The sequence below is a fragment of the Arachis ipaensis genome, chromosome B10, assembly GCF_059453495.1.
Source record: "Arachis ipaensis isolate K30076 ecotype BB chromosome B10, ASM5945349v1, whole genome shotgun sequence".
Lineage (NCBI taxonomy): Eukaryota > Viridiplantae > Streptophyta > Magnoliopsida > Fabales > Fabaceae > Arachis > Arachis ipaensis.
This window is the reverse complement of record NC_142435.1, coordinates 129,164,313-129,191,299: the sequence shown is the minus strand read 5'-3', so window position 1 is coordinate 129,191,299 and position 26,987 is coordinate 129,164,313. Positions and strand designations below refer to the sequence as shown.

Here is a 26,987-nt window from a genome sequence, read left to right as displayed (position 1 = left end):
TTTGAAAACATTTTTATTTTAAATTTTTTTTTTCGAAAACAAAGGAGAAAATTTTGAAATATTTTTGAAAAATTTTTGAAAATAAAACAAAAAGAAAATTACCTAATCTGAGCAACAAAATGAACCATCAGTTGTCCAAACTCAAACAATCCCCGGCAACGGCGCCAAAAACTTGGTGCGCAGAAATTGTGATTACACTTTGATTATGTAAAATTCATTGCTCTTTCTTTCCCTGGCAATGGCACCAAAAACACGATGCCAATACCATGGTTCACAACTTTGCACAACTAACCAGCAAGTGCACTGGGTCGTCCAAGTAATACCTTCCGTGAGTAAGGGTCGAATCCCACGGAGATTGTTGGTATGAAGCAAGCTATGGTCACCTTGTAAATCTCAGTCAGGCAGATATAAAATAGTAATGGGGTTTTCGAAATTAATTAATAAAATAAGGATAGAAATACTTATGTAAATCATTGGTGAGAATTTCAGATAAGCGTATGGAGATGCATTCGTTCCTCTGAACCTCTGCTTTCCTGCTGTCTTCATCCAATCAATCTTACTCCTTTCTATGGCTGGCTTTATGTAAGGATGTCACCGGTGCCAATGGCTACTTTCGATCTCTCTCGGAAAAATGATCCAAATGCTCTGTCACAGCACGGCTAATCGTCTGGAGGCATCACCTTTGCCGTTGGTTGCATCCTATTCCTCCCTGTGAAAATGGTCCGATGCGCTGTCACTGCATGGCTAATCATCTGGAGGTTCTCGATCATACTGGAATAGGATTTACTATCCTTTTGCGTCTGTCACTACGCCCAGCACTCGCGAGTTTGAAGCTCGTCACAGTCATTCAATCCCAGAATCCTACTCGGAATACCACGGACAAGGTTTAGACTTTCCAGATTCTCATGAATGCCGCCATCAATCTAGCTTATACCACGAAGATCCCAATATCTCGGACTCGGTCCCCTGTATTAGTAATCTAAGAGATACTCGTTCAATCGAAGGTAGAACGGGAGTGGTTGTCAGGCACGCGTTCATAGGGAATGATGATGATTGTCACGTTCATCACATTCAGGTTGAAGTGTGAATGAATATCTTAGAAGTGGAATAAGTTGAATTGAATAGAAAACAGTAGTACTTTGCATTAATTCTTGAGGAACAGCAGAGCTCCACACCTTAATCTATGGAGTGTAGAAACTCTACCGTTGAAAATACATAAGTGAAGGTCCAGGCATGGCCGAGAGGCCAGCCCTCAAAATGTGATCAATAGTCTCCTAAGATGAACAATGGATTAAAACTGAGACCAAAGATGTCTAATACAATAGTAAAAGGTCCTATTTATAATAAACTAGCTACTAGGGTTTACTTAAGTAAGTAATTGATGCATAAATCCACTTCCGGGGCCCACTTGGTGTGTGCTTAGGCTGAGCTTGAGTGTTGCATGTGTAGAGGTCCTTCTTGGAGTTGAACTCCAGTTTTTGTGCCAGTTTGGGCGTTGAACTCCACTTTGCAGCTTGTTTCTGGCGCTGGACGCCAGAATTAGGCAGAGAACTGGCGTTGAACGCCAGTTTGCATCATCTAAACTTGGGCAAAGTATGGATTATTATACATTTCTGGAAAGCTCTGGATGTCTACTTTCCAACGCAATTGGAAGCGCGCCATTGTGAGTTCTGTAGCTCTAGAAAGTCCATTTTGAGTGCAGGGAGGTCAGAATCCAACAGCATCAGCAGTCCTTCTTCAACCTCTGAATCTGATTTTTGCTCAAGTCCCTCAATTTCAGCCAGAAAATACCTGAAATCACAGAAAAATACACAAACTCATAGTAAAGTCCAGAAATGTGAATTTAACATAAAAACTAATGAAAACATCCCTAAAAGTAACTAGATTCTACTAAAAACATACTAAAAACAATGCCAAAAAGCGTATAAATTATCCGCTCATCACAACCTCCTCCCCCTGCCTTCTTATTTTTCTATTCTTCAGTTTTCACGTTTTTGCAAAATCTCGTTTTGATATTCTCCATTTTAATTTATTACAGTTTATTTAGGGTTTAATTCTTACTTAGTAACTTTATTTAGTCAAACTAGTTTTTGCTGATTAGGTTAATTTAGATTAAAAATAGGATTCTCTTATGAGCATTTATCTTAGTTCATAGGTAATTAAGCATGCTATTATGATTCTTAGGCCTGGAATTTCAATTCGTTTGGGCTGGCTTAATTGATTTTCTGTTGAATTTCAGGTTCTTCTTGGCTTCTCCACTAAGGTATGCTTCAAATTTAGGTGAAATGTGGAGTCAGAGGGAAATTAGATACCCCTTGTAATGCTGTGGGATACATAGACAGAGAGGTGCTTGGAATCAACCACATGTATAAGCATCCAGCTTGGAAGAGAATTCTAAGGCTTATTGCCTTTTTCTCAGGCTTGCACCGAAAAATCACCTTTCGAAGGGCCATTTAGGAAAAATGCTCCCTCATGGTGTTATGCTCCTTTTGAGCCAGAAGGAATTCTAAGGTCTGTAATTGAAAATGTATTTACATAGTTTGAGTTTTGATGACATGTAATATAATTATGATATGCAATTGTAGCTCAATATCAGCTATTCTATCCACAATTATTGGATTTCATTTTGGACATGTACTCATACACATGCAGGTGATGAAGCCTTTGAATCAAAGCGATTATCTAATAATATTTGATTTTCACATCTCTACAACTTGTGCTTACTCTTCCAGTTATGTGATTTTTTTCCATAGGATCATCTTTTAAGATTGAAGCACTAGATTCTCCTGGGTTTATCTCTTCTTACTTCGGGACTTATTCTTCACTTTACTGATGGTGAACTCTAATTAACCAAGTGTTCAGCTGGAATATCTTTACTATATATTCTAACCACTCACATGTTACTTCTTTGTGCGCCGCAGCCATTCCTTTGAATAAGAAACGGTATACACTAAGCTATGTTTGATAAACATTTGGAGCAGCAACATTAGTATTTTCATCCTTCTATACAATGATAATATTATATACTATGAAAGTTCTAGTTGCCATTGTATCATGTTAGTGATAGATAAATCTTGTACATTGGATTATTGCATTGCATGTTGATATTTGGAGCTTGAAACTATGGTTCATGCCTTTGAAATAGATTGGCATGAATGCCATGTTTGTGTACGTTATGGCAGCTGAGGGTATCAAAGGTAAGATTCTTAAGTAGGTAATCAAAAGAGTGGTGGTTGCTTCCTAATATATTGAACCCTTAAAAATTTATTTACTTGCAAATAAATACAGTTGCACATGATGAGGGTCACCACATTACATTGGAAAAAAAACTTATATTGAAAGATTCTATTTTTGACCTTTCTCTGGTATATTTTAATTTTTTATTCATCCTTTTATTGTGTTTATGTTTTATGATAATTTGGTTGTTGATGAATGTTATTAACCTATTCAGATTGAGAATTATGATTATGCTTTAACTTGTTTGGTCCTTATATTGTATTACGTCACTACAAGAAAAAAGGCCTATCGGCACACTTTTTTCTTGCCACGCTTTTAAAGCGTGCACAAAAGTGGTCTATGGCCACGCTTTTGCGAGGGTGGCCACTAATTTGTGATTTGGCCACGCTTTTTTTTGCCACGCTTGAAAAACATGGCCATAGAAGGACATCGGCACGCTTTTACGAGGGTGCCCACTTATTTGAGGGCCACGCTTTTTTACTGCCACGCATGAAAAGTATGGCAATAGAGGGAAATCGGCACGCTTTTACGAGGGTGGCCACTGATTAAAAATTTGGCCACCTTTTTTTTTGTCACGCTTAAAAAGCGTGGCCATAGAGAAACTGGCATGCTTGAAAAGCGTGGCTATACCGTGTTTATTTTGACACCGTAAAAAAACGTGCTGATAGAGTTTCTTCCCCTAAAATTTAGTTTCCCACCTATTTTTTCCCACACTTAACCTTTTTTTTCTAAGTTATCAAATTTAACCCTAAAAATAATAACAACAACACACTAACTTTACATTGTTAACAAATTCACTTTTAACCCTAAAATTCACTTTCAAACCCTAAAAGGTGCCGTCAGCTTCATCTAAGGGTGGCAAACGAGCCTAAACCCGCCGGGTCAGCCCGCGTAACCCGCCAAAAAAGGCAGGCAGAGATGGAAAATTGGGACTACCAAATAGCAAAAGCCCGCCTAACCCGCACCGCTTAAACTGCGGGCTTTGGCGAGCGGGCTTCCCCGCCAGGCTTGGTATTTTTTTGGCAAGGGGTATTTTTACAATTCTTTTTGCCAAAATCCAACATCCCACAACCCAACATACAAGAGAATGAAGATAAAAATTGAGTGTTTTGGATTATGTTTATTTTGTTTTAGAGACAATATTTATAATTATGTTTTGGATTATGTTTATTTTGCTTTGGAACAATATTTATAATTACAAAGACTTTAATGTTTGTGAATATAAAAATTATAATTTGTTTATACTTTTAGAAATAATAATAGTTAAAAGTAAAAAACAGAAGAGATTTTTTTATGCATTTATATATATTATTTAGTAGTTAAAATTAAAAAAAAAAGGATATTTGGCAGGCTTAGCCTACCAGCCCGCCAGCTCGCCGTTAGGCGGGGCGGGCTGGAATTCTGAGACCGCCTCACTAGGTGGGACGGGGCGGACCAGCCCGCTAAAGGACGGGCATCTAGCGGGGCGGGGCGGGGCTTCCCCGCTTGCCACCCTAGCTTCATCCATCTTCATCCATCTTCATCGCTCAGCTTCATCGTCTCGAACCCAGCCTTCGTCGTTCATCCATCTTTATCGTTCAGCTTCATCTTCTCAAACTCAGCCGGCTTCATCTTCTCGAACCATCTTCATCACTGCCCTTCATCGCACCCAGCCTTCATCGTCTTCATCGCCTTCATCGTCACCTTCATCGTTCATTACGGTGGTCTTCCTCGAGCTTGCCGTCGCCGTCACCGTCAGTGGTCGTTGTCTTCCTCGACGCTGCTTTGAAAAGGTTCAGAAAACCTTAACCTCCATCACGCCGCCATCTATCTCACTGTCGCCACCCTTCGCGCTCAAGATCGCAACCAGGTTCGTTGTTAGCCAGCACGCCATTCCTCTTGCTGTTTTGCTTGTCGTCCCTCTCGTCGTTCTGGTCGTTGTGCTGCTCGCTTCTCTTTCTCTCGCGGTTCTGCTCGCTTCTCTATCGCGGTTCTGCTCACCATGCTGCTCGAAGGTTAGTGCTCAGTTGTGCTTCATCTTCGGTTTTTTAAAATGCTCCATTTAGAAGTCAATCAAGAAAATTGGATGATTAATGGAATGTTTTCTGCTGTTAACTTTTTATTGAATTGATTAGTGATTAGCTCTTGCTGTGCTGCTGTTTTAATTTGTAAAATAGATGATTATTGAATATTTTCTGCTGTTTTATTGATTAGTGATGAGCTTTTTCTGTGCTACTATTTTAATTTGTTCTCTGCTCTCTCTTTATTAAATCCACCAGCTGTTGTAGAGCTGCTAGGACATCTATTAAATATTTACATTCAATTAGTGTCATCTATTAAATTCAATATTGGTGTTATTATCTGCGAGTTTGACCCTAGATCTCTTCCACCTGTAGCTCCACTACCAACCCCATCAGACAGCAGAGAACATTCTGCTGTATTTGTAGTTGAAAGGGAATTAAAGCTATTAAATTTCCAGTTAAATAACTCAGCAAATCCATCTCCTGGAAATAATAGCTCCTTGTTAGAAACTGGAAGATCAAAGGGAGATTTTTTTGAACCATTGCCTGTAAAGCAGGGGAAGAAGCACATTAGTACACCTGTTCCACATTATTCATACTCTGTTCTTTCTGTGAGCAGTTCTAGGAAGTAAGTTCTTTCTTACTTTTAATTTATTTCCATAATTCAATCGAATTAACTAATATTTTTTATTCTTAAATGTAACAGATGGTTTCATTTTTCTTTATAGAATATACAACTCATAAAACTATTACTATTGTGATTCAAAATTTATTTATAATTTTTTGTGGTTTATTTTATATGCTTTTTATCTTAATATGGTTAAGCAAAAGCATTTTGTTTGTTAAATATTAGTACTGTGGTTGTTTTCTGAAGGCACAAATATGTGCAGGTATGTTGTAATTGTTTGGCCAGATATTCCTTACTTCTCTGTATACATGGCTAGTGATTGGTCAATTGTTGACTCTGAAACTGCAAGGCTTCTTGCTTGGGATACATGCCGTGACAGATTTGCTATATTGGAATCATCAATTCCCCTAAGACTTCCTATTTTTCCCAAGGGTAGTTCATAAAAAAAGAGCGGCAAGAGAGGCAGCTGCAGCACAAGCAGCAGCTGCTACTGCTGCTGTAGCTTCCTCAGCTTCTGTTCAAGTCCGCATCTTATTAGATGATGGGACATCAAATGTACTAATGAGATCTGTTGGTACACGCAGTGAACCAGTAGGTCCTTGTTTTGTCCTAAAACTTCCCTTATAAAGACTTTTCTTGTAATAATCTAGCCTTGCTGATTATCGTGTTCCCGGTGGCTGTGCTGCTGCTTTCATGAATATTAAAATGTTTTAAAAGTTAAGTTCAATTATATAGCATTCATCTTAACTTGCATTTATTTTCATTTTACATTAATTGTATCTCAACTTCTTAGTACTTGTAAGTAAGTTGTCCAACCACTTGTTTGCTCCTTCACTGTACAAACAAACCCCCTTTTCTAGTTTGATTTTTAGGAGAATGTCAGTTACTTAAAGGAATTATGTCACTATTGTTGCTTGTTTTTGTTGTTCTTTATAATTTTTTTTAATCTAAAAAAAATATAGGGCAGCTTTATAATTAAACAAGTTAGCAATTTCCTCCATTTTCTTTCTTTCTTTCTTGATAATAATATAATTATCACTCAGTTTATCTTATCTTTTCAAGCATTTATCTGTGGAGAGGCATCTTATCTTATCTCTTAGAAAATTAACTGATTCTTAGTAAAAGATTTGACTTCTGTTATACTGTATTTTTCAAATTGAGTTTAACCTTCTGCCAATTTTTAGGTTGACATCAATAATTTGGAGGAGTATATATCTTTAGTGGTTGATGCAACTATCAAGACTGGGATCACACATCAAATGGAAGCATTTAAAGCAGGATTCAACTAGGTTAGATACTAGTCTTCATCAATAGAAAGGAGTTTTAATTTTGATTAGATTATGTTTGGTATTAAATTCTCAAAATGAGTTTTGATTGTTATTAGGAAGTGCCTAGTATTAAAATGTATTATATTTATTTATTTTAATCATGGCCTATTCTTGTCTCCCCCTTTACTAATTTTTTTTTAATTATCCCCGAGACATGCTGAAAGAGAACTTGAGGGGTTAAATTATATAGGATTAAATATTTTTTTCCTCTGCTGCTATTTCTGAACTTTAAGAGTTCACTGATACATAGCATCAATAAGGTGGCATGTCATGAGTTATTTTTTGTACATAGCCTTATCTATGTGTCTTGTCTTGATATTGTTTGTGAATTAAGAGGGTGGTGCTTTACTGCTTGCGTCAACCAGGCAAACAGATGAGCTAGACTATAGTTGAAAATTTCGTTAAGGATTCTTTTTCCAGTTTACTTGAATTCAAAATTTTAACACTTGTCACTTGTTTCTTTCTTCTGGTCATTTCAGGTTTTTGACATATCATCTTTGCAAATTTTTATGCTAATCCTGGTCATTTCAAAATTTTTACTTAAGGTTATATTTTATGCTCATCCTGATTGATGCTATTTTATTGACTTGCCAAATGTGATGACATGTGCTAATTACCTGAAGCTTCCTGCCTCCTTATTCTACCAAGGTATAATTCATCATATAGATTTAATGATTCATTATCATGCTCATTGAGGTTTCTTTTGGTACTGATTTACAATACCCCACATTTTCTTGACAGGAAATTATGTCTAATAAGCTACTCTATGCAATCAATGAGGGCTAGGAATCCTTTGATTTATCATGAGTCTCAGGAACTAACCAAGTTGTCCCTGAATGTTAATATGATGAATCAGGATTTTTGAGGCTGAATTAATTTTTGGTTGCATGTACTTCCCTTCTCATCTCAAATAATGGAAGCTGAATCGGATTGGCACATTTTCAAGGTGTAAAAGGATTCGTGGGGCTCATTTTAGCTATTAGTGTATGTTGTATTTTTCAACTAATAAATTTTATTTTTTTTTCACAAATGTGATAAAAGTTCATGTATGTTGGATGTGTTAATTTAAAATTGTATAAAAAATTTTCCATTGTTGAAATTAGTCATTTAAATTATGATTCAAAATTATATATTAATTTTACAATGTTTAATTAGAAAATTTTCATAAACAAGTATAGTCATAAGTATTTTGATCTAAATAGTCATATTTTTTTGTTATTTGCACGTTTTTAAGCGTAGTCATATCTTTTCCTAATCATCAACAGCCACGCTTATCAAGCGTAGCCATATTTTCTCCTATTGGCATGCTTAAAAAGCGTACCCATATAGTATGCTTTTGAAGTGTAGCCAAAACTACCCATGGGGCACGCTTCCAAAAACGTGGCGATATGTACACTTATCGGTACGCTTCTCAAGCGTACCTATAGGTTAAGACCTATGGCCGCGCTTTTTAAGCGTGGCAAGAGATGAAATCATGCCAACAAAAAAAGCATGTCGATAGATCTTCAAAAGCGTGGCCATAGAGCAACCAGCACGCTGGCGGATGTGACCCTTTCAAAAGCGTGCCGATAGCTCAAAAAGCGTGGCAAAAAGCTATCCGCGCGTTTTTTTTTTGCACTTTTCGTCACGCTTTAAAAGCATGGCAGAAAGCTTATTTTCTTGTAGTGCATTTACACTATATAGTTGTTTTCTTTAGTATTGAATATGGTTTTATTCTTTGATTGGTATTTTATATGATACGAAAATGTTTAGCTTAATAGGTTACTTCTTGTTTGGTCACTGGTGAGTATGGTTGGACTGCAAACATGGAGAGGATTATGAAGGCACAGGCCTTGAGAGATAACAGCATGACTGGCTACATATCTAGTAAGAAGACTATGGAGATCAACCCTGACATACATCGGCATTATGGAAGAACTGACGAAGAGAACGGAAGATGATGAAATTAGGCATTTATTTGTTTTTTTTTTTTTTTTTGTTAAAGTTCATGAGAAAACATGTATTTTTTTTTTGGTTTAGTCATGTGTATTTTGATTTGAATTGGCAATTGCAAGTATATGTAATTAAAATTTACTTAGTTGGATTTGAAACAACTTTTTAATTTAAATATATATGCAATATATTAGCTTATTAGCTTATTTTTTCTTTCTATTTATTAAATTTAGTTTAAATAAATAAATTTTATTAAAGTGTGCTATATATCCTTTTAAAAAGATCATTCCAAATAAATTTAGATAAATGTTACTTTAGATATATGAAAAGGCAACACAGAAAAATTTAGGTAACTGTTGCTTTATGTTTATGAAAAAAGTAACTTAAAAAAAATCTGAACAAGTTTTGCTTTAGGTATATGAAAAGGCATCTTAAAAAAATCTGAATAAGTGTTGCTTTATGTATTAGAAAATACAACTCGTAAAAAGTGTTGTCATAAAGTCTTATCTAAAGCGTTGTGTTTGGGTACTCTAAGGGAACTCTTTCGTAGAGTTGCTTTTTTTTGTAGAAAAGGCAACATTTTTTGAAGGTTGCCATAAAAAGGGTTCCCTTTGATACACAAAAGCGTTGCCTTAGACAAAAGATAACGGCTGTATAGCCAACCCCCAAAAAGCATTGCATTTTGTCGGAAAGTATTGCCTTTGATAAAAGGCAACACTTTTCCTTATTACAGGCAACGTTTTTAAAGGGTTGCCTCAGCCGAATTTGTTGTAGTGTAAATTACACAAAATTTAACATAATTACTCATTGAAATTCGAAACTGAGGGGATGAATAATTGGGATAGAAAATAGAGCTTACTTATAAAATTGTTCCAATAGATTTGTAGAGCTCGACGCGGTGGCCGCAAACGGTGCGACAATCGAAACTCGGAGTAGGAAGTTATGGCAAGTTGAATGGAGGACAAGGATTTTGCTCTTGTTCCCCTCTCTTGAATTTATTTCAGCGTTCTTGCTGAATGAAGGAGGAAGAAGGAGTTTTCTTTAAGTGTGGGTGACTTTGTGGGTTGGGCCATGGGTCCAATACAGGTCCGGTTCATTCGGTTCAATCTATTCACCCAAATCTTGGGTCAAATTCTTCAAAATTAGTGTCAAAATTCTTAGTTTAATTAGTTCTATCTCATTAAACTATAAAATCTAATTTTCTATTTTTCTTGAATAAATGTTAATTTATGAGTTAATTATTTATTAATTATCGCCAACCTTGTTTTTCGAGCATAGCCATATTAAAGGCCCTAAGATCCTTGAAATTTAAACCTCCTTGAGACTTTAGTCTATAGATTACAATCGATTTAATCTAGTGTATTTTCTTTTTTTCGTTCTTCTCTGTCTCCACTAAAACTACATTATCATCTTGTAAAATTCTTCCATTAATGTCTCTGAAAGCTTAAAATAGCTCAAAATATAAATAGGAATAGCAGTTGTCACCGCCTTAATGAGCACTTATCTGCCACTGGCTAATAACAAGAATTGTTTCCACTGCTAAAGCTTCGTGGTAACTCTATCCTTAATATAATTAAAGGTAACCTTCTTAGACTTGTTAATCACGGAAGGGAGACCCAAATATCTATCATGGTTCCCTATATGAGGCACTTGTAATATATCTACCAATTGATTCCTTATATCTCTGGTGTGTTATATCTGAAAAAACTGATGATTTGTCTAATTTAATGACTTGACCAATAATTTAGAAATAGGTCTATAATACACTCAATAAGTGTTGACAATCCTCCTTTGTAGCTCTACCAAATAGAATTGAGTTGTCCACAAAGAATAGGTGGCTAATAGCAGGGCATATGCGATTAAGTCTCAAGCCAATAATTTCTTGCCTCTATTCTCCTCTATGGAGCAGATGGAAGAGTCTCTATGCACAAAAAAGAAATAGATGGAGAGAGAGAGAGAGATTATCTTGCCGTAATCCTCGACATGGTTTGAATAAACCATAAAGTTGTCATTTTCACCGTAATAGAATAAAAGATTGTCATTACATACTCCTTCATCCAGTCCACCTACTTTTTGCAAAAACCCATCTTCTCCAACATAGCCCAAACAAAATTCTATTCCACTGTATCATATGCCTTATTTATATCTAGTTTGAGAGCCATCTTACTATCTTTAAACTGTCTATTCTTTAAAAAATGTATGAACTTATGAGCAATTAGCACATTATCACTAATAAGTCGACCCTTGATGAATGCACTCTGATTTGGGCTAATAATTTTATCCATGATATTTAATTTTATAGAGATATTGCTCAAACTAATAAGACAAATTTACTTCATAGTATAAGCATTAGAGACCTTTAGTATCAAATAAATATTGGTACGATTAGAAGCCCTCATTAAATGACTCTCTGAAAAAAGTTAACCACTATCTGTATCACATCAGTCCTTATAATATCCCAAAAAATTTAATAAAATTTAATAGTAACAAAATGATATTAATCCAATAAAATCTACCAAATAGAGGGAGATATATTTGTAAAAAAGGTTCTAAAAATAATTTTTGATGTAATATTTTATAAACTTACTTTAAAAAATAATATTTTTCTATTTTTAAATTTGAGTAAATCTAGATCAAGAAAATTTTTTTGAATATTTTTTTATGTAAATAACAAAAAATTCAAATTATTTTGAAAAAATAATTTATTTTCTTACTTTGTAAATATTTTTTTATATGTTTTAAAAAAATATGGATGTCTTTTTACCACGAATTAAAAAATAATAAATTTTGATCATATTTAAAATGATCAAAATATCATTTTATTACTTGGAGAATCATCTCATAAAAAATTAAATGTTTTGAAGGTCAAAATTATAATTTATCATTATTAATATCAATGATTTCCACGAGTTTATAAAAAAAAAAAAAAAAAGGAAATATACTAGCACTTTTTTTACTCCATTACGTGGAATGAGAAACCCTCTCTTTCTCTCATCAATGCCTTCAGTTGAACACCATAACCTGTCTGCCCTCTGCAAATTCTCTCTCTCTCTCTCTCTCTCTTTCTCTCTCAGTTGCTATGATCATTGAACAATTTTGACTCAGTAAGGCTCCATTCTTTTCCTTCTTCTTTTATTCACCATCGTCCTCCATGAAATGTAAAAGAAAACAAAAACAAAAACGACCCTTTGATTGTGCCATTAATTTTAGGGTTTATTATTTATTTTTAATTTAGTTCAGCAATATTGTATAAGTTGAGCCTCAATTTCTAATGCCAGTATAGTTTGTCCATAGATAGAGCTAAAATTACTATTCTTTTTTACATGATTAAGAAGCATCATTTTTTTTATTTTGTTTTTGGTTTTGATGTTTCCCAATTACTTACAGGTTTATGGACTACTCTGATTTCCTGAAATTGTTGATTTCCATTGTTGTTTGGTGCACTGCTTACATTGCTGTTGCCATTCTTGATTCCTTTCGTGCCGTTAATTGTCTTTCAGCTTCCTGAGCTTGAGAGAGGTCAGGGGAGATTGCTCAGGATTCAAATTATACCAAAGCGTTATGGGTTATGCACAACTTGTTATAGGTCCTGCTGGCAGTGGCAAGGTAATTTACTGTATCATCTCATTTGTGTGTTTCTTATGATAGGACACTGAATGAATGGAGAAATTCTAGCATGATCTTTGTCAAGCAAAAGAAAAGTTTTTTTATACTGTTTGGCACTTTACACAATTACGCTTCAGCCATTTTCTAGAATAATGTAGTGAATGTAAGAAGCAACAAGCAATGACCTCCAACTTTGATGTGCAGATGGTGAATGGAATAGTGTGTTTTGAGTGTGATCTTTAGGAGACCTTAGGAAAAAATTTGTTAAAGCAGAGTTAGTTACAAATGATGTATTGAAGAGGAGAGGAAGAACAAAGAAAACTTTAGCAGAAATTATTAGAAGAGATTTAAATATGAATGGATAAACACAGAGATGACTTATGACCGGGCACAATAGCATTGGTTGTTCCATGTATCTAACTTTAGTTGTTGTTGTTGTCTTTGTTGTTTTGTGTATTGTCTAATCTTTGTATGCTAACTACACCTAGTGGGACAAGATTAAACTCTGTTTGCAATTTTCTTTCTTTTAATTTTGCTTTTTTAAAAGTGGGTTCTTGTAGCTGTGAATCTATTAAGATTCGTCTGAGTGTCTGATTTTGTTTTCTCTTATTAGTCCACATATTGTTCGAGTTTATACAAACACTGCGCTGCTCAGCGCACAATGTATATTGTGATCCTGGACCCTGCTGCTGAAAATTTTGAGTATCCTGTTGCGATGGGTAAAATAAAATGATTTGTTACTTTTACAGATTCAGTTGTTCGGTTTTGTGGAGCCTAACAGTTTTACTTTCAAGATTGTTGCAGATATAAGGGAACTTATTTCCCTTGATGATGTTATGGAGGAACTTGGGCTAAGTCCCAACGGCAGTCCTATATACAGCATGGAGTATTCTTTTGTATTGATTTTAAGTTTTTCTGTTCTAACTTTTAAGCCAATGCCGTTGTTCATGCTGTGTTGATAGGTAAGTGACTTTGTTTGCTAGTATAAGTGAGTAACACCTGTTTTTATGTTGCAATCTTTTCTTGCTTATTTCGCTTATTTGCATTGTCAAAAGTTTGATAAAACCAACCCTTGTTACCTTAAAAATTATATATAGACACCCTGAAGATAATCTGGACCTTTGGTTTAATGAGCAACTGGAAAATTATTTAGATGATGATTATCTGGTCTTTCTGCCCAAGTATTCATTCTTATCTCTTAGTACCTTTCTGTTTTGTACTTAGTCTGCAAATGTTAACACTTAATGGAAAACTTTGATTGTGAGGTGATAATATTGTTATAAATGCAGTTGCGTGAGTACATGAGATAACAATGAAATATGTCTTTTTTTATCAAAACAGTTGTTTGGCAAGTTTGTTATGTTTCTTATAATTGTTTTTATTTTTTCCACCTATAAATTTGTTTGGTTGAAATTTGACCCAACAAAATTGTTCTAAGTCAATTCACCATTCTTTTATTTTTTTTTTTTCCAGATCAGATAGAATTTTGTTCACATGTCCCAGTGCTAAAGAATTTTGTGGAGCATTTGAAACTTACAAATTTTAATGCATGTGCTGTGTACTTGCTTGATTCACAGGTTTGTGGCAGTTGTTCATATAGACATATATCATGTTTCCTCTTAGGCGGCGACTCTGGTGTAGAAGCTCTTATGGCTTCTACACATGTAGAAGTGCAGTGGTGGATGGAGCTCAAGACACGTGTCTGAGGAGCTCAAGACCGGTGATGTGCAGGGCATGTCCAGTTTTTATCACGTTGGGATTATGACAGTCTCCTTGTGTAATTATGTGTATTAGTGCTTAATGAAGATATCATGGTTACGTGCCTAGAAATTGGGCTGAATGTTGAGGATTTTGTTTTGAAGAGCGTATTTTTTTAATTTAAGGGCAATGTTTATATCCAGCAATTTTAGAAGCTGAAAATGTAAAAGATATATAGAAGGTTGTTTAATTTGTCATATGTGATTTGTTAATTTATTTGGTTTTGAAAAAACAATTCAAATAAATATAATTACATTTAATTAAAAATATAATTTATTATCACTTATTGAATATGTACTTTTTTTGGGCGTTTATATTTCTCTCAAAAAAAATTGTGATATTGTTGAACAAAGCAAACTAACTTTGTGAATTATTTGAATTAAATAATTTAATAGTTTAATTTAATATATTACTTCAAAAGATTCATTCAAAATGGATGACATAAATACTATTTAACTATATTATATTATGACTTTTTAAGTTTTAAAATTATTTTACTGAATATAATTGTTGTTACTTGTATTTATTAAATATATATGCTACAATTTTTAAAAAATTCTTTCAAAAATTAATTTTAATAAATTACTTTTAAACTTAAAAAGTTTTATCAAATTAGCGTTATATCTAAAAAAACAAAAGATATACCACTTTTACAAATTGTAGTCTTTAATAAACCTACGCTAAAAATTAAACTACGAAAAATTTATTCTCCCGATTTTTTGTTACTCATTTGTATTCATTTTCTAGGGGTGATATTGTCTTTTAGCATCAATTACATTACTTTTTTGTTGTTTACTATCATTCATTTCATTTTAAACATTTTGATATTAAGTCTATAAATTATTTTTCGACTAACCTTTTTTTAAAATATTGAATGTCAACTTTTGTAATAAAATTACTTTATAATATAATATCTTTTGAAACAAGATATTTTAATTATATATATATTACCCAAACATCAGATTATGATCATCCAATTACTTAATCAAAACTGACCCTGACATATTTATCAAAATCTACTAGATAGATAAATATTAAAAATGTGGTTCAGATTTTTTCTTTTTTGGGCAAAAATTTCGAATTTTTGGTCCTTTTCTTTCTCACTAGACTTCTAGAAAACACTGTATCCCACCCGTCTTGTGCTTCATGATTATTGGTCAAACAAAAACCTCTCTCAACAAATTCACATGGTCCATCAAAAATAAATTAAAAATTATAATTACATTTTAAATCAAACTGTTAATTTCTTTGGTAACACACTGCAACAAATTATAATCTGTTTGTCCTTCTTTCTATTACTAAACCATCAGTCAGTTTCAAACGTCCACATGTTCATTCTATATTATGCCACAAGTATTCTATTGGTGTAAAAATCGTTTTCTTTCTGCACCATAAAATTCACCTTCCTGTTATGCTATCAATTCTTTAACATTACTTTGTATTACCAATGGTTGCTATTCTGATTGTATTTGTTGATTCTCTAGTGATTTTAAAATCATTCCAGTTTGCGTCTGATGTGACAAAATTTGTTAGCGGGTGCATGGCATGCCTCTCTGCAAACTGCAATGGTTCAACTGGAATGACCACATGTTAATATCCTATCAAAAATTGGACCTTGTGACTGAAAAAAAGGATGTTGAAGAGTAAGTACTCTTAATAACTTTCTTCTCATCACTTAGTCATTTTAATTCTGATCCAGTCATTTATTCTTTTTTTCTCTTAGATTCTTGGATCCAGAGCCTACCTTTTTGCTGTCTGAATTGAATCAACGGATGGCTCCTCAATTTGCAAAATTAAATAAAGCTTTGATTGATCTGGTAAGTGTCCTTTAATTTTCTTTTTCCCACTCTGATATTGTGAACATTGCATATGATTATTGAAGCAACCTAGAATCCAGAAGTTTGAGATAAAAGAAACATCCAAGTGGATGAATAATGGCAAAGGGGTTGGATATGGAATTTTCAGAAGAGGAAAAAATAAGTAGGCTCAATTGAACATTTCTATAGATTGCATTTCTTGTGGTTCTACATGTTTTTATAGGTTGCATTTTACTTTAATGTCTTTCCTTTACATAGTTTAATTGGGACATATAAAAGACCTGTGATTTTAGTTAGGAATCTATCATCTAGAACTTGGGAACTGTATACAAATCATGAATTTTTACTAACTGAATTCTGGTCATTTATAGTATATAACTAGTATTTTGACTCATAATATAACATTATGCGAATATAAATCTTTTAAAATAATATCGGTTTTATCTTTATATTATAGATTATGCCATAAAAGATTTATAGAATCAAATTATTTTTACAAAAAAGTCATAGAAGACAAAAATTTCCATCGATTAAGAAGACTAGGATCTTCGTATATAAAAAAAAATCAAATCATAACATTTTTAGTTATTATATTCATATGAAAGAGTTTAATTTTTTACTAACAATTAATTTTAACATTTGTTATCTAAAATTTAAAATAATTTAATGTGTATACTTTTATATTTGATTAGGTATTATTAAGTCTATTACACAAATAGAAATAATTAATTTTTATGCTTACTATTTAAAAATAATATTTTTCCTCTCTCTATATATAAAAATATAATTAGATATTAGCATAAAAAAATTTATATTAATAGTTATAAAATTAACTCAAAATCAATACTTTTCTTAAACAATTAAATATTGATTCTAACTTTTAGTTCTAACATTAGTAATAAATATTTGAAGGAAGAAAAGTGAAAATATAGATTAGAAAGATAAGCAGTAAAAATTTAAAACTAAATAAAAAACTATATATATATAAAATAATTATATTTTTGTTTGAATTATATTATTTTGTTAAGTTTATTTTTTGTAAAACAAAAAGATAAAGAAACATAGAGAATGAAAGAAAAAAAAGAGAAGATAAGGAAGAAGAATAAGAGAAAGAGTTTGCTAATTTTGGAAAAAAAATTTATTTTAATTATATGAAAAAATATCTGGTGACATATTTTGACTTGTCAAATTATTAATATAAAATATAAGTTATAAATTATATATAGTGTGTGAAGAGTGATTGAAAGAACTGAAGATTGATGGTTTAGAAGTTATAATAAACTCTCGTTGCAAGTATAGTCACTAAACCAAGCAATCAACCTTTCTTACAAACGTTTTGGTTGTCACAAGTAACAAACCCCTTTTTAAAATTGATAACCGAGTATTTAAACCTCGGGTCATTTTCTCAAGGAATTGCGGGAGGTATGTTCTTATTATTGGTTATGAGTCTTGTAAATTGGGGGTTTTGAAAGTAGGGAAGCAGTATGTTGAATGATAATAAGAATAAAATAAATAACTATAAAATAGACTCTGGCAAGGTATGAAAACTGGAAGTCCTATCCTGGTTATCCTTATCAATTGTAATGGGAATTGGATCTTTCTCCCACTTTGTTAACCTCTAACTATGAAGGTAAGTTAAGTGGATGAATTAATTCTGATTCCTCAAGTCCTAGTCTTTTCTTGGGAAAAGTCAGAGTTATTGGAACCCGAATTAATTCTTGAAGAATTCCAATTTTCAATCAACAATGAGTTTGATAACTCAAGAGTCACCAATTATTTAACCAAAGCCAAAAGAGAAAATATCTAAATTAAATTAAAAGCATTCATATAAGCAAAGCAAAATTAAATCTGAAAATACCTCGAATTGCATACACAAAAGAAATCAAATCTAACATGGAAGTTCATAAATTAAATCAGAAAAATAAATAAAATGAACATTGAACCCGTAATCGCAAAAGATGAAATAATCATAAAATGAAAAGAATCCTAATTCTAAATCCTAAGAGAGAGGAGATAACCCTTCTCTCTAAAAACTACATCTAATCCTAAAATTGTGAATTTGAAAGCTTGTTTATGAATGGATGCATTCTCCCACTTTATAGCCTCTAATCTGTGTGTTCTGGGCTGAAAACTGAGTCAAAAACAGCCCAGAAATCACCGGAGAAGAAATCTGCCACGCCCACGCTAGTTTTTTTTTCGTCACTGCGACGCGTCCGCATGAAGCACGCGGTCGCGTCGCCTAGCGTTAGGGCAACTATGGCATATTATATATCAAATCGAAGCCCCGGACGTTAGCTTTCCAACTCAACTGAAACCGCGTCGTTTGGACCTCTATAGCTAAAGTTATAGCCGTTTGAGTGCGAAGAGGTCAGGCTGGACAGCTTAGCAATTTCTCCAACTTCTTGTATTCCTTCCACTTTTGCATGCTTCCTTTCCATCCTCTGAGCCATTCCTGTCCTGTAATCTCTGAAATCACTTAACACACATATCAAGGCATCTAATGGTAATAAGAGAGGATTTAATCATAGGAAACTTAAGGCCAAAGAAACATGTTTTCAATCAAAGCACATAATTAGGAAGGCAAATGTAAAACCATGCAAATAGTATGAATAAGTAGGTAAAGAGATGATAAAAACCACTCAATTGAGCACAAGATAAACCATGAAATAGTGATTTATTAGTGATAAAAATAGAAAAAGAAAAAAAGATAGATGAAAGAATGTAAGAAGAGAGTATTAATTTTAAAAGAAAATATTTTTTTTAATTTAAATAAAAGAGTGTCATAGAACACATTTTAATTATTAAATTAGTTAGTAATATATATATATATATATATATATATATATATATATATATATATATATTTAATTTTAATATAATTAGAAAATGTCATGTTTGTATATTTTGTTTGTCAAATTTATAATTGATAAATAATTTATAAAATAGATAAAATGGATGGAAGAAGGAGAGAAATAGAGAAAAAAAGAGGAAGGAATGAAAACTCTTTAATTTTGGAGAAAAATTTTGATTTCAATTCTAATGATAAAGTACATGTGACATATTCTAATGGTAAAAGGAAAAGTATAGGTAGACAATGAAAATATTAAACAATGTGAACAATAGATATATCGGATGTTCATTTCATTAGGTGTACGGATGATTATTTTAATATTAAGATTTAGATAGTTAATTTGGAAGTGTAGTATTTTTATTTGATTAGTGGTTGTTCATGTTGTTTAAGATGGTCATTGTTTATCTAACACTACCCATTATAAAATTAGTAATATATAATAAATAATAAATATAATAGATATGCGTTGGCCCAAATTGACAGCTACATTCAGTACGGAGAAAACGCAGATGTGAAGGTTAAGCATTTCGATCCGGAGGATGATGATGAATACTTGAATAGCTTCTGCCCTTTCGCAGGACTGCTACCATGAGAGATGATTCAAAGCTTGGTTTCCAAGTTTGATAAAAAAAATGTGCTGCTTTTTGTTTATATATTGTAATTTGTATATATGGTTACAATTTTCTGGCCTGTATTGCCAAATTAAAATTCCCAAAAATGGTATCAATAATCATGAAGTTGAATATGAAAATTAAAGCATCTTTAAACACCGGGAATTACAAAAATGTTAAGAGTATATAAAAAATTAGTTATTAAATTATTTATTATATCTATTATAACTCTTTTTTTTTTTGTCGGTGGATTGGACAACCCCCAATCCTAGGTATACAACATATTCACATAGTTCTCACACATTTTATCACATTTTTTCTCAATTGCATTCTCTAGGATTTGAATCTTAGACTTTTGAGGTGGGAAGGGGGAGATATGCCATTAGAGCCAAGGCTCATTGGCATATCTATTATAACTCTAATTTTACAATTAAAATGTGCCATATGTTACTTTTTTGTTGTAATTAGAATCAAATCTTTTTCTCCAAAATTAAGAAATTTTCCTCTTCTCTTACTAATTTTACAACCAAAATATGGTACATGTTACTCTATCATTGTAATTGAAATTAAATCTTTTCCTCCAAAATTAAAGAATTCTTCCCTCCTCTTTGCTAATTTTACAATCAAAACGTGTTACATGTCACTCATTTATTGCAATTTAAATAAAATCTTTCCCTCCAAAATTAAAGAGTTCTCTCCTCCTCCCTCTTCCTTTCTCTATTTCTTTCATTCCTTCAACCATTCTATCTATTTTATATATCATTATCAATATCAATGACTAATTACTAATTTGACAATCAAAATGTGCAACATGATATTCTTTAATTGCATTAAAATTAAAATTGAAATATTAAAATTGAATTTGAAATATACCTATGTTATGTATCATATATTACTATATATCTAATTTAATAATCAAATGTGTCACATGACACTCTCTTATTAAAATTGAGAAAAAATATTTTTTTTAAAAAATTAATAAACTTATTTTCTAAATTCTCTCATCTACCTCTCTCTATTTTTTATTTTTCTCTACTATTTTTACTCTATATATAATTTATATTTTATATTAGTAATTTGACAAATCAAAATATGTCATCCGATATTTTATTACAATTAAAATAAAATTTTTTCTTCCAAAATTAACAAACTCTCACTCTCACTCTCACTCTCATTCTTCATCTTTATCTTTCTCTCTCTTTTCTCTCATTCTCTATTTTTTCTATCTTTCTCTTCTACACAAAACAAAATTAACAAAATAATATAATTTAAATAAAAATTATTATTATTATTATTATTATTATTATTATTATTATTATTATTATTATTATTATTATTATTATTATTATTATATACATAATTTTTTAGTTTTTTATTTAGTTTTAAATTTTTACCGCTTATCTTTCTAATCTATATTCTTATTTCTCTTCTTTCAAATATTTATTACATATAATTTGGAGAGAATACTAATGTTATGATTAAAAGTTAGAATCAAGATTCAATTATTTTAAAAAAATTAGTTTTGAGTTAATTTTATAACTATCAGTATAATTTTTTATACTAATATCTAATTATATTTTTATATACACAGAGAGAAAAAAATATTATTTTTAAATAGCAAGTATAAAAATTAATTATTTTTATTTGTGCAATAGACTTAACAGTTAACACTTAATTAAATATAAAAATATACATGTTAAATTATTTTAAATTTTAGATAATGAATGTTAAAATTAATTATTAATAAAAAATTTGACTTTTCCATATAAAAATAATAACTAAAAATCTTATTATTTAATTTTTTATCTATAGATACCTTGGTATTTTTAGTCAGAGATTTTTGTCAATTTACAATTTTTTTTGTAAAAGTAGTTTGATTTTATAAATCTTCTGTGCCATACATAATCTATATACTATTAGAACAGAATAAATCGTAATTTTCAAAATTTATATTTTCATAATGTTATTACGAATAAAAATATTAATTTATTATATATTTATGTATAAATATATGTGTTATGTTGTTTTATCGCACATTTTTAATATGTATTTTATATTTTAATATATGTGATATTGAGTGTATATATAATTTGTTGCATTCTAAAACTAGATTGTAAAATTTAAATTTGATGAGATTCGATGACATGAGAATGTTTCCTCCCTCTCCCCCTTCTCTCTCTTAATGACAACGATCAAGTAGTGAATTGTGAATATCTGTATGCTAACTTGTGGTACCACTTATTATTTGTAGATCCCCTATTATATGATGCCACATTATTTTGAATTCTATATTTTTTTAATATTCAAAGGATCCACATATTGGGGCTATTTAATCTTTATTTTGGATAAAGGAGGTTACGCATCGAAGTGTTATAACTTATAAGTTTGTTAGAAATTAATCACTGCTCTAATACATACTTACCATGAATAGCTGAAGGAAGGGGGAAAAGATGAAATGAGTTATTTTCTTGTTGATGATCCATGACGGTGGTACCAGAATTAATAATGTAGGTACCATAATAAAGTACCTGGAGGATTTGCGTGCATGCATGTGTATGTGACGCAGACAGATAACGTTGCTTTGCTTGACTCTGTATTGTCGTATTGTGACAAGCTACCCCACGCATGTCACCACGTTCTCGTATTAATGGTGCTACCAAAACCATAACCTCTTGCTGTGTGTTTGGTTTAGTTTTTATAAACTGGAATTAAGTTTAATTTGATTATATTAAAATTGATTTTGATTAAAATTGTGTTTGTTTTAATGTAATTTATGTTTGAATATTTTAATTTAAAAATAATTATAATTTATAAAATATTATTTAAATAATAATGACTAAAATTATTTTTAAATGTAAAATTATTACTAAAAGAGTAAAAATTAGATTAGATTTTTAATATTATTATTTTAATAATTTTATATTACAAAATTTTAAATTATAATATATTATTATAATAAAATATTATCTTAAATGTTATATACTTATATGTATATTATAATAAATTATACATAATATTCAATATATATACACATAATTGATAATATCTAATAATTATAAAATATAATAATAAAAGGTAAACAAATTTATAAAAAAATAATAATAAGATGCATAAAATAAAATGAAGATTGAAGGTGAAAAAGAATAGTTAAGAAATAAAATGAAGATGATTTTGGATGTAGAAAAAATGAGAAAAATGAAGAAGAATAGTTGAAAAATAAAATAAGAATCTTGCTAAAGAGCTAGGAATTTTGACAATATATACAATGAGTTAGTTATTTAACCCAATAGAGATAAATAATAAATTCAAAAACTCTCATTCAATTATTTCACATAAAATTTCAAATTTTAAATCTCCCAATTTCAAATTTTAAATTTTTAAAAAATTCAGTTAGTTATTTCAAAAAAATAACCATCTGAAATCCTAATTTACTAAAATATTTCACTCCAATACTCTCTTCTTTTTCAACTGGCAGCCACCCCACCTTCATCAATAATCATCCCATTTCACCGTTACTACTTGGCTTACCACATGCCACTTACCTTTAGTAAAAATAACCATCCACTTAAGGATAAAAATAATCATCCGCATACCTAATGAATTAAACATCTAACATATTTTAATTATATATAATTAAACCAAATCCAATAAAAATAATCATCTACATAAAAATTAAAATAACTATTCGCATACTTACTAATTGACCATCCTAAATTGACCATTAAAATAGAAGAAGAAGATGAATAAATAGAAGAAATAACTATGATCATCCAACAATTTAATTTTTATTAAAAAAAGAAAAAAGTATAGTTTGACACATGAGTCTTGTAAACTCCATTAAATTAGTAAATAATTAGCCAATAAATTAATTTTTAATAAAAAAAATTAGAATGTGAATATTATATCAAATTAGGATAGAATTCATTGAAACAAGAATTTTGACACTAATTTCGAAGAATTCGTCCCAAAATTAAATCAAACGGGTCGAACCAATTAAACCGAGCCCAAACCAACCCAAAACCATATTAAGTGAACCCACTCTTTTCCCCTTTCTTCCATTTTCACGTTGCAGCAAGCAGAGGAAGGGGAAGAACAAAAAAACACTTCCAACCCTTACGTTGATTTTAAATCACTGTAACTCCTCTGTTTGAGCTCCGATCGCCGTACTTTTTGCGGCCACGCGACCACTGTGTCGAGCTCTACGTTTCTATTGGAACAATTTTATAGGTAACCCACTTATTCACTCTTAGCCTCTTCTTCCCCAATTTTCATTAAATTAAGTAAAGGTATTGAATTTCTTTACTTTTTGATGTTTTAAGATCTAATTAGTTTGGGAAAAATATTCACTCTTACTTATATGAAGCTTGGGTAAGATGAGGATACCATAAATCCTATTTAATTTATTGAATTTATGCCTTGGGTATTAAATTGGATATATATGTGTTATAAATGTGTATTAGGTTGTGAATAAATAATTGGAGTTTGAAATTATGAATATCGAAACTTGGAGGAAGCTATTTTATTGGACTTTTGGGGGCTGTGTTTATTTTAGTAAGTTGTGCCGGACAATACGTAGAAAATCGGCCAATGTTTGGTTTAGGTTTCTTGCATTTAACATATAATGTTCTGTGAAAACTTAGGCTAGAGAACTATAGGATAGGTTGAAAAGATTATGTATGTTGGATGCTTAGCATTAATAGTATTGATTGGTAATAAAAATTATGTATCTGTTGGTGGTGTTGTTGGTAAGTTGGTGGTAATGATTGCATATGTATGTATGGCAAAATAGTGGTAATTTTGTTGAAGGAAGTATGTAATTTTGTTGATTGATGGTAATGATGATTTATGGATAGTAGAGTGATTTGGAGTTGTTATATATTGTATGTTTGTGCTGTATGTAGGTAATGGAAGTGAACATTGAAATTGTTTAAAGAAAATTGAGGTTTTTGAAATATGATGAAAATTGTTTTTTTTTTTATCGAACTTCGGTGAGCTATAACTTGGCTTTCGAAACTCCAAATTGATTCCAACTTGTTTTAAATGAAAATTGGATTTGTGAAGTTTATGCCATTCGAAGAATGGAAGAAAAACGATTTAAAACGATTAAGTTATGCTCGTCGGAAGTTTTGGTGTGGAATATGTAATTATGCAGGTGAATACTTCATGATTATGTAGCTTTCTGGTTGATATGATTTTTTTGGAAAAATGTACATCCACACGTACGCGTGGCATGCAATTTTTGACTGTGCGTACGCGAATAGTCCTATGCGTACGCGCAATGAGCCAACATGCATGTCCACGCGTACGCATAGCTCAGGCGTACGCGTGATATGAGGTACTCACCTACGCGTACGCATGACAAGGGGATGCGTGCGCGAGCTGCTTTATTACACTCCCACGCGTACGCGTAGCCCCTGTTTCAGCAAACGTGTTTTTCTGAGTTTTAAACCCTATTTCAAACTTCTAAACCTCTATTTCCATTCCTTTAGTCATAAATAATAGTATTAAACCTGATAATTAGATGAAGTTAGGAAATGAGGATAACTTAGAGGTGATGTAAAGCTGAAAAGTGATAAATTGATTACGAAATGTTACGGATGATCATGTATGATACTTGGCTTGAATAATCAAATGAATGATTATGTATGATATTTGGCTTGAATAATCAAATTATCTGAGATACGAGATTCTCTGGATAAAGTACCGTGATTTGCCGCCACGTGTACCAGGTTGAAAACTCGATACTCTGTTGACCCTACGACGTAAGGGTGACTGGGCACTTATAAATTCCTGAGAATGGTACCTCATTGAGCGATTTTATATATATATATATATATATATATATATATATATATATATATGTGAGAAAAAGCTATCATAGACTCATGGGGATGCACGTCGGGAGACAGTCCAAAGGTTTAGCAAACCAGACTTGTCGGGTTGGCTTGATAACTGAGGCATGCATCATGTGCATATTACTTGAATTACTTGTTTGTGCATTAACTAGGTCTACCTAAGTGTATTTGCTATGTTAAATGTATATTTGTTACCTGCAGTACTTGTAACCTTCTTGTGCTTGCCTTTATCTGCTTGTTTGTCTGTGATATGTTGACAGAGATGGAGGAAGGGCAGTGGGACTTAGATTTAAGATTAAACTAAGTTAGGCCTAGATACTCTTAGAAAACCACCCTTTTATGGTTTCTGACTTTCTGTATAATACTTTAAGTTTTATAATCTGAGTGTCGGCGTTCTAGGATTGCCTCTGGCATTTCCAGGACCTTATATCTTATATGTGTGGCACCTTTACCATGATGAGAACCTCTAGATCTCATCCCATACTATGTTGTTATTTTTCAAAAGCAGGTCGAGAGGCACCTCGTTAAGCGTCTGGACTTCTGAAGCGGAGTGGTTATCGGGTTATTTTGTTGTACAGTTATGTATATATACGTACTTAGTTTCCTCTCCGCATGACCTGATCCTTTTGACCCTCTTAGAGGCTTATGGAGAGACAGGATTTTGTTTATGTAAATTTGGGTTTTGGATATGTATATATATGTGTATATATTCTCCGGCCAGCTTTGACTTCGCGGGCTGAGTTAGGAGCTTGTTATTTTGTATATTTGGCCCTCTATTCTCACTTTTGTTATCTTATAACTGATAGCTATAGTTTTCTTAGTACGCAAATTAACTCGTTTTCTGAGCGTTGCATTTTTATATCGCAATTTTTATTTCTTCTATTCTTTAAAGCTCCTAGTTTATTATATTCTTTCTGCTATTATATGTACACTTTTTATTTTTAGAGGTCGTAATACCACGTCACATCTATTTTACGGCTTAAGCGTAAAGCTCTGTGTGGTAGAGTGTTACAAGTCTTATGATTTGATGTAACCATAAAAATGGAGAAACAAAAAATAGAAAAAAAAAACTTGAACAGATGAGGAGACATGAGTGAGATTCAAAAGTAAGCAATTGAGTGTTTGATTTGATATTGTCTTCAAGCACGCGTACGTGACATCTACCATACTTACACTGTTAATTCAAACAGCAGCGTCGTTTAGCTTTTGGCGGCATATGCGGGAACCCGTGGCGGCATTGGCTATGGCAGCGTCGGCGGCATGGTTACGTGAAGGGAAGGAAAGAGTTATATTCATGGTGAGGCTCCGACGGCGAAGGGGGGCAATGCGGCACTGCTCCGGGAGGACGGGACGTCGCTGACTAC

General features: G+C 31.9%; 2 long non-coding RNA genes and 1 pseudogene across 3 annotated transcripts in view; all 3 read left to right on the top strand.

Moving 5' to 3' along the window:
• The window catches only part of LOC148581686 (uncharacterized), a 32,524-nt gene extending 23,241 nt beyond the window's left edge, over positions 1–9,283 (top strand). Inside the window, exons 4-5 of the long non-coding RNA XR_015891849.1 lie at positions 1,922–3,502; positions 8,859–9,283. This is a non-coding gene — a long non-coding RNA (uncharacterized LOC148581686). The remainder of the gene's footprint in view (positions 1–1,921; positions 3,503–8,858) is intronic.
• Positions 9,284–12,078: 2,795 nt separating this feature from the next.
• On the top strand, positions 12,079–14,756 carry LOC107623860 (uncharacterized; annotated as a pseudogene). The gene is made up of 6 exons (XR_015908724.1): positions 12,079–12,229; positions 12,626–12,731; positions 13,345–13,450; positions 13,536–13,617; positions 13,829–13,912; positions 14,205–14,756. The product of XR_015908724.1 is annotated as an uncharacterized LOC107623860 (transcript).
• Positions 14,757–15,966: 1,210 nt separating this feature from the next.
• On the top strand, positions 15,967–19,750 carry LOC148581685 (uncharacterized). The gene is made up of 3 exons (XR_015908740.1): positions 15,967–16,132; positions 16,213–16,306; positions 19,641–19,750. It is a non-coding gene; the product is annotated as an uncharacterized LOC148581685 (long non-coding RNA).
• The last annotated feature ends 7,237 nt before the right edge of the window (positions 19,751–26,987 follow it).